Genomic DNA, 15164 nt, shown 5'->3' with positions numbered 1-15164 from the left:
AAAGTGCTAAGTGCATCAATGTGCTATAATAAATACCACATGTACAATATGTAATCTGGAAAGATCCATTCCTGCATATCAATTACCGTTCTTCAGAGACACACTACTCATGTCAGAGTCAGTCCTATACTTTCCCTCTCATATACCAACCATTCCAATACTAAACGCATGCACCTTATACGGAGGAAAGAGGGAAGGCCCCCTAGGGTCTACACACCTAGACAAGAATAATAATAGACAGTAAACCGGGACAAAGAATATTGAGACACAAGGCACTTGATAACATAATGTCTATTGTCTCAGGAGGAGGGGCAATGTGCTCGCCTTGGAAGCAAGAGAACATGGAGCAACACAGGTTCGATCCCCGGGTCCGCGCTTAGAAACCTCTGGGTATAAAGCGTGCTATAAATAACCTATCATATCATATTCTTAGCTAACAGAAGACAAATGCATGATGCCTGTAATAGTGCTGGGTACCGAATGGCATACTCAAAAGAGGCTATGCAAAATATATATAGGGGGCAGGGAGACAAACCAATATGTAAATTAACTACCAAAGGCCTTCAGTCTGCTATGCTCCAGTCCCAAATACCATCATAATATGTAAAACCAAAACATTTGAACACTCAAAAGAGTTTCTAAGTGCACTTGTTACCCTCATAACAAGAACAAACCTAAAACCATAATATATAAAAACCATGATATATAAAAGCCTAAGTAGAAAGTAAATATACTCAAGTGAAAAAATCAAATGAGTACAAGTAAGTGAAAGCCCACAGCAATTTGGCAACATAAACCATAGGAATAATGTTGCACCTAAGTGGATGTGATACCCCTACAACACAGGTTCCTGCAATCAACCCAATGCAAAGCAGGAAAAGCAATACATTCAAAACAATGGAACCAATGAAAGCTAAGAGAGGAAAAAGAACAAGTAAGCACAGTCAAAAAGAGCAGAAAATGGTCAAAATACAGGCAGAAAACATCACTCTTGCAAAGATCCTTACGGACACAAATACATCAACCGATGCCTGGGTAATAATTCATGTATCCAGGAAGGTGTACAATTCCTCGTCCAAATTATGTCCACTGAGTTTTTTGTCTCTAGGTCAAGGATGCATTTTGTTTCAAGTTGGCGTGAGTGGAGCTCACAATTACATCCCCTTGGATTTTATTTGACTGTGTGGATGTCAACAAACACATAACCATCCGGTTTTCCTCCATGTGTGGTTTTAAAATGGGCCATTGGGTGGTGGGATCTATGTTCTTGATAGCTTGTACGTGTTGGAGGATCCTGAGTTTGAGTTTTCAAATTGTACTGGCCACATAGCATTTTTTGCATGGACAAGAGAGAACATATACCACAGACTCAGAACTGCAGGTTATCTGAGACTTGATCTTAGGATAGGATGGCAATAGCTTGATAAATTAGTGGCACACTGACAGGCTTTGCATTTCATACATCTGTAAAACCCAGAGGTGCATTTACTGAGCCATTCATCTGCTATGGTGTTGACCTTCGGACTCATATAAGTTGACACCAAACTGTCTTTGAGGGACAAGGATTTCTGAAAAGTGATATTAATTTTTGTTGCCAATGATACACTCCAAGTGTTCATCAAGTTTTAACACATGCCAATGTCTATTCATGATTTGACTAATATTTGTAGACTCCTCTCCATAGGTGAGAATGAAGCGTATTGCTTGATCATCATCAGCCTTGTTTTGAGTTGAGTTTGATATCAATAGTGAGTCTCAATCTCACTCAAGTGCTTTGAAAAATGCCCTTTCAAGCACCTTCTCACGATATCCGCCAATGTAAAATCTTTGCAAAATCATAGCGCATTCACTATCGAAGGTTTCAATTCTGGTACAATTCCTCTGAATTCATATGAACACACCATAAGGTATACTCCATTTTAATGATGATGGGCGATTACTGGTAGCGTGTAAAGGTGTATTGGAACGTGTGGGTTTCCTTTGCAATTCTGTAATTAGTTCACCTTGATCTACTTTGACAAGAACATCCAAAAAGACAATTGATTTCTGGCTAAGACTCTCTCTGAACTTTAGATTGAGCGTGTTAACATTCAGGATTTTCACAAAAGTCAACCATTCATCAACAGTTCCTTGCCATGTGATGAACAGGCCATCAATGTAACGTAGCCAGAGCATGATCTTATGTGTGTGCTTGTTGTTATCAGGATGCCATACTACAAACTTCTGTCACCAGCCCATGGTCAGGTTGGCATACGACAGAGCAAACATGGTGCCCATGGCCGTCCCTTGAAGCTGGATGTAGTAATCCTTGTCAAACAAAAAATGTTTGTTGGTGAGACACAGATGGATCATTTCACTTTCATTTTATAGCCACCCTATAGTTAAGGTAAGTCGGAGACACAGTTCTATTGTTAATATCTTTTGATTTGAGTAATGGATTTGGATGAAAATTACGAAAGTGATGAAGAGTCTGCAGGCCCCCCAGAATGCAAAGTTTTGTAAAGATTCTTTAAAAAATAAAAAAGTTATTAAGTGTAAATAAATATTTGTTTCCAGAAGTGCGGCCTACTTTCAATTCATTTTCCTATAAACAAAAAAGTTCAATTTTTGCTAAAGCGAACAGCCTAAACTGCTGAACAGATTTGGACCAGGTCGAAAACAACTTGGGCACAAAGTGTTGACTCACAATCCATTTGTGGTTTGGGATATTCTGTGCTGTAGTTATTTTAAAATTTGATGGAAAAGGGGGTGTTCCCTTCCCCAAAAATTATAGTTATATAATGGTACATTGTGCGTTGCAGGATCATGGTTTTCTGAAATGAAACAACCGCCATCTTGTTTTTTTCTCAATGTGAGAGATATTGGAGGCTATAGCTAAGGTTATGGAAAAATTAAGCACAATAAAAGCTATTTGCAGGTCAACAACAAACAAATGCCATCAGGGTAGAGGTGGGGGGATGGCTAGAAATCACTGAGTGACATTTGGGAGTTGGAGTGGGTCCAGGCACCGAGTTTGCAACACAAAGCTTTCTGTAGCCTCAGCTATAGCCATGAATAGCCAACATCTGACAGCAAACTGCGTCCCAGAAGCAGCGTGTACTCTGGGGTGAAAGGGAGAGGGCAGGGGAGGTGAGAAGGCCATCTGTGGAGTGGGGGGATCTGACACAGATGAAGGAGGTAGTTGGTGATGGCCAGGGGGGCAGGGAAGCATTTTCTTTTCCAGCTCTTTTTCCGATATTCTATATCCGAGGTTACAAAGGACTACAGATAACGTGGGTATGTGTAGTTCAGTACCCATGGTTACATATTTTAAAAGATATTTGTATAACTATAGTGACGTAGGGGATCAAAAATCATGGACTATGGCCTCTCACAATCATGCAGTAACCAGGACAGATGCTGCTTAGCTTCAAAGTGAGGACGGGGCCAGCCTCCTCAGGACATGTTGCCTGATAAATGAGCCAAATTTACAAGGCCACTTAGAGGAATGGGCCAGCCCTTTTCTTACTTTGTAGCTAAGCAGGGTCAGACCTGCTTTGTAGCTAAGCAGGGTCAGTCCTGGTTACTGCATGGATGGGGACCAAATGGGCCTCTGAATTATTTACTTTTTTAAACCGTGCTACTGTCAGTCCTTGAAGGTTTTGCACTCCAAGACAATATTTTGCCTTTTGCTGAATTGCAATATGTATTTGTAGTCTCACAGTGAATAATACACATTTTAAAAATAGTTATTTTTACAGCAACAGTGGGCTTCCCGTCCCTGTCGTAACTTCGGCAAACCCTGCTTAGCTTCAAAGGGAAGAAGAGGTCAGCCCACTAAGGCAGAGTTTCCTAATAAATGCCCCCCCTTAGAAGAACACTTAGAGAAACATGGCCTAAGGAGGCTGGATCCTTCCTCGCTTTGAAACTAAGCAGGGTCGGTCCAGGTTATTGCATGGATGGCAGCCAGTCCATGGTCCTGAATACCATGTGTTTTCTTAGTTTAAATATCTCATAACACATGGCATCTACATTTTTATAAAACAGAAAAAAAACACATTTATGCTGAACACTGATGTTATTGTTTGGATTTTCACAAGTTTCATACCTAGATTTTTATCATTGAAAATATTATATTGTAGGCTAAGTATGAAGTGTATGCTCAATGAAACACCAAGCCATTGTGGCCTAGTGTTTAAATGCTGTACTTCAAACTCTGACAGACTAGGGTTCAAAGCTGTATGAATTCTTTAATTTAAGTAATTTAATTTAGTAAAAAGAAAAGCAATTGAAGTGGGAGCTGAAATGTTCAAAACCTCCCTCGCACCAAAATAACGGTGTCGGAATTGCATTCATGCTGAAAAGAGTGTGCCGATATGGGCTCTGTGGTGGAATGCCCATGCCAAATCGGCCTGTGCCAAAATGATGGTGCAGTAAGGGGTGTAGCGCTTGGAGAACGCTGCTTAACCAAAGTGTGTGCTCCATGACAAATCATTTTATCTCACTGCGCATTGCATAAAAACATTGTGAGTTCTCAAAATGTTAAATATCTCATAACACACGGCATCCGCATTATTTTTTTTTAAACCGTGCTACTGTCAGTCCATTAAAGTTTTGCACTCTGAGACAATTTCTTCACCTTTTGCGAATTGCATTCTGGTATTTGTAGTCTCACAGTTAAGATGGGGGAATAATGCCAAAATGGTATACTTTTTGCCTAACATAGTTCTCTAAGGATTTATATATTTGAGTGCCACTACGGTATGTGTACTTTTCAAGTAAGCTTTATAAAGTAGAGTATTGTTGAAAGCCAGGCATGGGGGTGAGGAGGGGAAATGATGAGAGGGCAAGTAAGTCATGAGTATTTGCCCACAATGTGGCAAGAGAGTTTGCAATGCTGGACAATGGTGCAGGTATTTTCCCCTGATTGTGGTTGCTTTTTAGGGCACCAGTAACGATAAGAACTTGTTTCATATTGGGATTTTGTTGTCCATGGAATATTTCACTACAGATTGCTGGGTTTAAAAGGTGAGCACCTTTCATACTTTTCCAGCATGTTTATTAAAAGGTGTCCTCGCTCAGGTTATTTTTCTGGTATGCATTACTGTTTTTAAACGTCCATTGCTATTTTGTCTTGCACACTTTCTTCTAAGGATGTCAATTGAACTACATTTGTATATTTCACTATAAAATATGTGGCCACTTACTGTGCATATATTCATGGGTGCCAACTTTTGATTTTCGCTATGGAGCAAAAGTACATGGGCATATGCTATTCTTGCAGCTGATCATTTTTTACCCTTTTCTGTGCTGCTTAAATGCGGGTAGTTGGGGTCGTGCGATGTATCACAACAGTCACCAAGGGACCGGCCATAAAACAAGGGGCTTGTAGCACGCTGCTTAACCAAAGTGTGTAATCCAGAGCAAATATTTTAATCGCACAGGGCATTAAGGAAAAAAAATGGGAGTTCTCAAAGCCTGCAATGTTTTATGCATAGAAGAAAAATAGATATTTTTACAGCTATAGTGACATTGAAGGTTAAAAATCACTGGTGACCCAGGTCTATCATACATCAAATAACCGGGACGGATTCTGCTTAGCTTCAAACTGAGTAAAAGGAAGCCCCCTCAGGCCATGGTGCCTAATAAAGGTTGCAACATTACAAGACCATTTAGAGAAACATGGCCTGAGGGGGCTGGCCCCTTCCTCACTATGAAGCTAAGCAGTGCTGCGTGTATATTCATGGGTGCCAGCTTTTCATTTTTGCTATGGGTGCACAAAGTACCTGGGCATATGTTATTCTTGCAGCTGGTCATTTTTTTCCTGCTTCCGTGCTGCTTAAATGTGGTTAGTTGGGGTTGTGCGATGTATCATAACAGTCACCAAAAGACTGGCAATAAAACAAGGGACTTAGAGCACGGGACTGGACATTTTGGCATGGCCAGTTAGGTGCACACCGTTATGGCGTGACCGTTTCGCCGCAGGTTCTGTTTGGGCACATCCAGTTAGATGCAGCCAGTTGGGGCAGGGACCTCTCAGCACACGGATGTTTTGGTGTGAGAGGTCGTAACTGGCACGGCATGAACCTGCAGGCACTTTGCATTTTGTACCTATCGGCACAAGGATGTTTTAGCATGAGAGGTCACAATTGGCATGAACCTGCAGGCACTTTGCATTTTGTAATATGGATTAAACGTGAAAAACATGTATTTACGGCAACATTATAAAACCGTATGTGACATGTATTACACCATCATTGCAGAATTGAACACGTATTAGACATGAAATACATTTGTTTACTGCAATATTATTAAACAGAATGGAACATGTATTAAACCATCTCTGGGTAACATTATAAAACTGATGCATCGAAATAAAAGCACACTTGTGCTGCACCCTGCCTTCGAGAACCCTGGCCGGCAGGTGTTTCAGATGCAAAACTTAACCATTATGCTGCAATCATATTATTGTTTGGATTCTCACAAGTTTCATACTTAGCCTTTTACAATTGGACAAATTAAATTTTAGGCTAAGTATGAAATGTATGCAACTTGAAGCACCAAACCATTATGGCATAGTGGTTGAATGCTGGTTTATGAACTCTTGGAGACCAGGGATCAAAACCTTTTTTCTTAAAAAAATTAAATGTTGATAAACACTCTGTATTCTGGACTATGTAGTCTAATAGTCATGCCTTTGATCTATGTGGCATCCGTCATGGAAACGTTCACCTAATTACTGAATGATTTTAAGAAGGTCTTTTGAGCTGCACTACCAATGAGTTAATAATAGTTGCACGTGTTCCATTGCACGTAAGTCAGTGCAAACAAAACTTTCTTTGCAGCTCAAGGGAGGGGCTTGCCACACATTACTCAGTCCCATTATTCCCTTAGACTTTGAAAACGGCAGATGCAAGTAGACATCTCTCCTTTCCACCCCCTTCTTCTCACTTTCCCCAGCTGACATTTTTTTTTTTACTTTTTTCCCCCTGCTCTGATTCGGCACTACGTACCTCCGCCTTCAATATCTTACAGATCCCCTACTGCCATTCATCCCAAACAAACAGAGGTGCAGGAGAAATCATGAATATAGCCAAGTGACATGTCTTGTATAGATTGTTATATGCCACACATCCCTTATTATTTGTAATACAATCATTCAGATTTCCTTTTTACTTTGCATTTTGGGACTTGTAGTACAGGACACTTGATGGACAAAACAAAATTACAAGTTACAAAATACAACAACAAAAACAAGTACTGGATGGGCATCTTCCGAATTACATGGAGACATACACACACACACACACACACACACACACACACACACACACACTGACACTGAAAATGCACACTTGATGTGTCACAATGCTCACATACATACATGGGTGCACACGGATGCACACACACTAACACTCACCATCACAGATCAAATGCACACTGCATGCAAATCCCTCTCAAACAACTTCAAACCATTTACACAGACACACATGATCACATCAAACACACAAACATTGCATACACACCCTCTAACATGACATGCACACCCTCACACCACACATTCCCACTTACACTGCAGATATATCAAAAAGAGGACTACATCGTCTCAGGGCAACATTATATAACAGAGAGAATAAACAAAAAAAACATATTTATGCTGAATACTGCCATCAGAAAACCCTGACCTGAAGGAGTTTTAGATTTGAGACGCAGCACTTAACCATTACGCTATCATGATGTTATTTTGTGGATTCTTACACGTTTTATACCTAGCCTTTCATCATTTAACATATTAAATTATAGGCTAAGTATGAAATGTATGCCCCATGAAACACCAAGCCATTGTGCCCTAGTTGTGAAATGCTTGGCCTTGAACTATGGCAGACCAGAGTGCAAAGCTGTATGTTTTTTATTTTTTTATGTAACTAATTGAATTTAATTAAAAGTAAAACAATGCCAAATCGGCCCGTGCCAAAATGATGGTGCCAAAAAGGGGTGGACCGGTCTGAGCATGCTGTTTAACCAAAGTGTGTGCTCCATGGGAAATCATTTTATCTCACTGTGCATTGCCTAAAAACATTGTGAGTTCATTGTGAGTTCTCAAAGCCTGCAAGCCTTCAATCCGAAATTCAAGGAAAAAACTTTAGTTGCAGTGACATTAAGGTGAGCAATACATTGTAACAAAACCTTTAAAATTCAAGGAAAAAAACGTTAGTTGAGGGACGTTATGGCGAGCAATACATTGTAACAAAACCCTTGATATTCAAGGAAGAAACTTTATTTGCAGGGACGTTAAGGTGAGAACGTAATGCAACAAAACCCCTGAAATTCAGCTGAAGCCATCTTAACTTCACGCCCCCTGTTGCGCAGCCTATGTACTGTAGTCAAAGACCCACGCCCTGCGGTAGTTGCACAGGCCTAAACATTTTTTCATTTCCCTAACTGTCTTTGGCTGAGGTGTTTTCATGATTGCTTCTGCTCTTTCAGGGGCCACCTTCCTGTGGTCTTGGGGTATCAACTGGCCAATATACAAGACCTCCTCCTGCCAATATTGTAACTTCGCCTTGTCTAATTTGTACCCCTTGTCTGCCAATACTGTCATCCACTGTACTGAGTCATTTCTGCACTGTTCTTCTGTTTCACTGCAGACCAGAATGTTATCTACATACTGAATTAATGTACTCACAAGGTGTATGTTTCCTAATTCCATCTGGAGGACTCTGCTGAATATTGTGGGGGCCTCACAGTACCCATTGGTAGATGAGTCGATTTCCACTTTTTATTTCTGTACAAAAACGAGGTCAAGTCTTGCGGCTCCTCATGAAGGGGGATTGAAAAGAAGGCATTCTTTAAATCTATTACTGTGAAGCATTTTGTTTGGATGGGATGTTACACAATATCGTGGCTGGATTCGGAACCAATGGGAATTCTGCTTCAACAATATTGTTTAGGGGCATCAATCCAGGATAAATCTCCATGACCCCCTGGTTGATTCTTTCACTGGGTACACTGCCGTGTTACATGGGAATTCTAATGGCACTAGTATTCCCTGATGTACTAATGCAGAGATTATTTCATATATGCCCTCATATGTGTCTTTTGAGATGGGATACTGGTTCACTCTTGGTAGGATTGCCCCTCATTTTAATTTGATTTTAACTGCGCCTACTCCCTTAAGCAGGCCGACGTCATAAGGGCTAATGGTTCACAGTGTGCTTGGTACCTGTGCCAAATCTTCATGGAAAAATGATGGTGCGTTTATTATCAATGTCATTCTCTATGGCATTTTCTTATTCTAAATTTTCACCCAATATGTAAGGCTTATGAATAATACAAATGTATTTTCTGAATACTCATCTCTTAATTGTTCCTCATCTGTCAAATCAGTCATTCTTTGCCCTTTGGCCAAGGAGATCACTGCTCGCCACGCCTTCGTCATCAGTCCCATGAATAATTACCCTATCCTCTCTCACTATGACTGCTTCCAGGAGTTTGCGCGGGAAAGGAGTAATGGAGTTCGGACGATAGTTGACCAGACAGGAGGGATCATCAGAAGGTTTCTTAAGAACGGGGTGCAAAAGAGAATGCTTCAGAGGGGAGGGGTAGGTTCCAGTGGCAAAAGAGTGATTCCAGAAATTGCCTGAGGCCGGAGCGAGGGTTTCAATGTGGTCCTTGATGTTTTTGGAAGAACTGGAAAGAACCTGTTTTGACAAGATTTTCATAGATCTGACTTGTCTAGAAACGTCCTCAGGGGTGAACAAAGAAATGGAGGAGAAGGGTGGAGGAGAGGCGGCCACAGGAGGGCCAGGAAAGGAGAAGGGGGAGGAGGAGAGGGTAGACAGGATGTCCTGGGTTTTAGTGATGAAATGAGAAGCCAGGGTCATGCAGAGGGCCTGGGAGGGGACAGGAGAAGTAGAGACTGCAGCAGGATTGGCCAGCTCCTTGTAGATTTTAAAGAGCTTGGACAAGTTGTTAGATTCTGCAGAGACATGGGCTTGGATGTGCGCTCTCTTCTTAGCAAGGACAGAGAGTCTGTATTGTCTTTTGAGAAGGTAACAGACCAGTTTGTGAGAGGGCGTACGTGTTGCCCTCCACTTCCTCTCAGCCACCCTGCACTTGCGTTTAAGGGTGACGAGGTCTGAGTCTAACCAAGAGTTGCACTTGGAGCTGGGCTTCAGGCGGATCCTCATGACAGGGGCAAGTACATCAAGAGTGTCAGAGATAGAGCAGTAAAGGTTAGAAATGGCTGTGTCAGGGTATGAGTCAGCCAAAGGTGCAGAAGGAGGAGAGAAAGTAGCATTGAAAGCCTCAACTGACCCATGATTCATGGGTCAGGTGACTGAGAAGGTGGGTGGCAGGGCTGGAGTAGGCTTTGCCTGAGGGGCCAAGAGAAAGAGGTGAGAGGAAAGGAGAAAGTGATCACTCCAGGAGAGAGGAGTGTTGAGAGGGTTAGAGAATGGGAGGTCTGAGGAGATCAGAACATCCAAGATGTGCCCTGCAGAGTGAGTCAGGCCAGAAGGGTGAATAGAGAAAGAGAGTCGCAGAGGTTGTGAAAGAGTCCAGAAGAAATACAGGAAGAATCCTGGTGGATGGTGAGGTCTCAGAGAAGGAGAAGTGGAGAGCTAGAGGCAAGGAGGGAGGAGGCGAGGTCCGTCCAGTCGGAGAGGAAGGAGGTTACCTGGCCAGGCGGCCAGTAGATAGTGGCCACAGTGAGAGAGAAGCCAGGAGAGAGAGAGCCTGCAGACCAGGCATTCAAGGAGGAGTAGTCCTGCTCAGGAATGATCGAGGCAGGGATACATTTCGGAAAGATCAAGGCTACACCCCCACTGGGGCGGTTAGTTCTGAATGCAGAGAGGATTTTCTAGCCATCAGGGAGGAGAGTGTCAAAACCTGTTACAGATCTGGCCGTCAACCATGTCTCGGTCAGACCGAGAGCATCCAGGTTGAGTTCTTCTAGGAGACGTAGATGTCAGAGAAGTGTTTGACAGCTGAACGAGAGTTGAGAGTGGCAATGTGGAGCAGGTTCCCATCTTTGAAAGACTTCTGTGGGGGGGTACATGAACAATCTAATTTAAATTACATTAGTCACCCCAAGCCCAATGCTTTTTGATATTGAAAATGCTACTGTGGCAAATTCACACGTCTGTTCCTGGAGTACTGTGGAAAAAGAACACACTTTCAGTAGGACTAAGAATTGCTTCAGACATCAACTAGATACCTGAAAGTAGAAGCATGGGTAGAAGAAATGGGAAAACTAGCACTCATGCAGAGGATTATAATGAGATTAGGAGATGGAAAACACCTGTTTGCTAGTACTCCATCTTGGAGTTGTACTTGGACTGATGGTTAACTTTACAACTTACCCACCTCTCTGGAGTGGTGGGGAGAGATGGAATGAGAGGCATGAGGGGTTTAGATTTTAAAATGATATGCAGTAATAGCTTTATTAAACTCATGCTTTAACATTCAGAGCATTTGTCTCTTTCTGAAAAAAATGTTTTTACTCACTGATCTGTTTTTTCGTATTTTTGCTACATTGTAATAGTAATAGTAATTGTATTTGTATCTAGTAATTGTAATAGATAAATGAACATGTACTTGAGTACTCGATAGAAAACCAAAAAAATAATATATTCCCATGTTGTTATAGGTCATCATGTAGGATTCCACCACTACTATGAGCTGTAATAAAATATGTTACTATTAATTTAAAGGTATTCCCTCTTTTTATCTTGGACAGATTGAGGGATGAATCAGCTCCTGTAAGGTTCAAAGCTGTAAATTGGGGACTGCACAAAGCTCTGGACCAGCAGACAAGTGGGAAGGGGTGGGCAAGGGGTTTGTTTTGTTTTGGGAGTGGGCAGGTGGGGAAGCACAGGAGAGACTCCCTGATGCCTCCCCAAATAAAAATAAAAATAAGAAAGATGGCATCAACCAGGGAAGGGCTTTGGGTGGCTTGAAACAGCAGTCAGAGACTGTGTATTCTCGCTCGCTGTTCCAGATACCTGATTGGCTGAGCGCCTTTCCCCGAGTGTGAATGAGCAATCTTGCCGGCTCTCCAAAACACAAATTAAGGAATGTAAAAAATCATTTGAGAACCTCTGCACCCTAGTCTTGCTATGTTTTATATTTGCAACTAATTGTGTCTGATTTTGAATAAAATCACACAAGTAAAAATAAATCACATTGGATGCGCCTTTTTTACTTGTGTAATTTTAAGAAATGCACATTATTATCAATGGTGACCTGTGCTTTTCTGATGGGTTATCTACCATTAAAACAAATGTGCTGGCTATCCCCCTTACATACATTAGTGTTGGCAGCTCTCTACTGACAATGATGCATGATTGTTTCCTTGCACTAACGTGGAAAAGCATTTCACTGTCACACTCTCTTAAAGGGCCTGTCATTTTGAAATCACTTACACCAAAACCAAATTTGATGATCAGGGCCAGCAATGTTGAATTTAATATAAGTAACATGTAAAGACAAATGTTGGGACTCATCAGGATTTGGGGGTGGAGCAGTAAAAATGCAGTGGTAATGCTATTACTGCTGCATTACAACTCTGTCCAACCCCGAGTTTGGGGGAAACTTGGAGCATTCACCTCCAGCTCTGAGCTGGAGGTGAATGCGCAGAGTTTCCACACATTTCTCGGTGTAATTACTGCAGCGCTAATTGCAGAGTAAATACCCCATTGAGTCCCATGAACTGAGAACAAATTGGGACTCACCCCACCACTGCAACTTCTGGCGTTAATAGCGCTGGACCAAGTTGCGGTAACTCTAATTGCGTTGGACAGTATCCCAGCGAATTTACCACTGGGATACCGCCCAACTCTTGATAGAGCCGAAGGACAGTTACTTGCAGTAGATTTGAGAAAGTGTGATATAACACACAAGTAAAAATCCAAATATTTGCAAATGAATTCTTAAAGAACGTACATGGGAAAAGGTAGTTGATACTTTTACGTGCATAGAGCATGTTGATTCCGGAAATAACTCAGACTCCTTATTCAATTTTAGGCCTAATGTTGCTGAGGAAAGGAATCCACTTTTAAATGTGTATCTGTAGACAGAATGGAGAAGAGAAACTTAACAGCTAACAGTGTATTCATGCACATGTTTTAATCCTGCTGGAGTATGAAATATGCTTACACTGCCAAAAAGAAAAATGTAGCTACTCTGCTCATGTTATTACCATCGAATGGTGTTAAAAGCAGTAAAGGCTTCATTGTATTAGGAACAGACATCTGAGTTGGTTATCCCCTCAAGACTGGAGAAAGACGTTGGGTGGCTGAGGATGCCTGGCTCAGCTATTGTGTTAATTGGGGAGAATGAAATCCTCCTCATTACTGAGGTCATTCGTTCAGGTCAACTCAAAGTACAGAAAATCTATAAAGACCCGTTTGTTGAAGGGGTTCTGTGACAGTTTGTTTGGGGATTTTATGTTGTTTTTGTTTGAGTTCACTCTGAAGTACTGCTAATAATGATTGAGAACTAACCTCACCCAAGATCGCGTTTTGCTACTGTTTTATGTAACAGTTTTGCTGAAGAATTTCTTTCTCCCAATTTTCCTCAGTTTTGGTGCTCTCTGGTGGAAGCGCCAGTGACAGGGACACTAATTTGTGTTAGCCCAATTCCAGTGATGTTCGTAAAGAGGACACTAGTGACAGAGGCACATGCTTAGTCCATTTTCCATTTCTATATGTATGTTATTTCTTTCCTAGTAATGGGATCTGATTAGTCTTATCTATTTTATACCTTATATGTCTGCAGACATTGTCCACTTTCCTGTCCTGCCAATGGACTGCTATGTGAACATAGAAAATATCTTGGAGCAATAACGTGGGACAAAGTAACTCAGCACGAGTCACGATCCATGTTGGGTCTGGCACTGTCTCGTGGATGTATCATGGGTCAATTCAAAGAGATGCATAGACTTCCTAATGAGCAAATCCTTAATAAACCTCTTTGAGAATAAGAACAGGTCAGGTGAAGCAAGTGGCTCTTCCTCTAAATGGAAGATCAGCTTATTTTAGGTACACCAATTATTCACCCAAGACTTGCAATTTTCTGGAATTATGTCTATATTTTTATGAGGTGATATCACAAAACAATTCCTCGATGTGGGTACATTTGTTCTTGGTAAGATCACGTATTAAGTGGAGATATTAAGTCCATAGGGTCGAAACCCAGACAAAGGCAGTGGGATATTTTCTTTGACTGCTACGCCAAATATACTAAAGATCAGATCTTTGAAAGATGTCCGAGGGAAGCTGTAAGAGCAACTACAGGTGTTGAAAGCAGAGCTAACAAGCTTGGCAGTCCCTAAAAACAGAAAAGTCTACGGCAGACATTCTCAGGCACCAAAAGAAACTATTTAAGCTATCCTTGAGTCATATAACCCTGCTGTAACTGATACTTGACCGACAACCCAATTATCACAAGCATCACGGCAAAGAAAACTGAGAGGGAGAGGGGAAGAGGCTCCAAAGGAAAAAGAGCAAGAAGGATTGCAGTGTGATGACACGCAAGAAACAAACAAGCGTTTACCACGTAACAAAGTTGCAACACATGGAGTCTGCGTTGTTTCCTGTGTTTGTTCGTCCCTTCAGAAGCTCCTTCTCCCATTGCATGGGATGTGCAAGAGACGCTGCGGCCATCGTGGGATTGGTTGGTATGGTTCCCGGAGTATAGCAGTTTACGGCCATTTTGGGTTTGGCGTGTATGTTTTGTCACTGATGATGTAGGTGGCGACGGGATACTTTCCAGTAATGCCAAAGGGACCAAAGGGGACATCAGGATGTAACAGTATGCACTACACCTATGTGTGCACACCACATGTAAACAGAGGAGCCCCAATCACTAAACGCATGGCACAAATCCAACATCTGCTGTTGTCCCAGCCCCACAGACAAGTGCAACAGACAATAACATCAAGACCTATATGAATAGTGTATAGCACTATATGTTATGTTGCATTCACAGCATGAAGAGTATCAGAGTGACCCTCAAGGTATAGGAGTACACATTCCAAAAACAAAATGTGACCAGCTCTACATGGTCACCCATAGCCTCGCAGAACCTTTACACCCAGGAGTCCAGAGGCCAGCCAAGGTAGACATTCCCAATAGTTAAGTATCTTTTTTTTAAATTGTTTTAATTGATTTATGGTTTATTTC

The sequence above is a fragment of the Ambystoma mexicanum genome, chromosome 5p (genome assembly GCF_040938575.1).
Source record: "Ambystoma mexicanum isolate Mex_15411 chromosome 5p, UKY_AmexF1_1, whole genome shotgun sequence".
Classification (NCBI taxonomy): domain Eukaryota; kingdom Metazoa; phylum Chordata; class Amphibia; order Caudata; family Ambystomatidae; genus Ambystoma; species Ambystoma mexicanum.
This window is presented reverse-complemented; position numbering follows the sequence as displayed.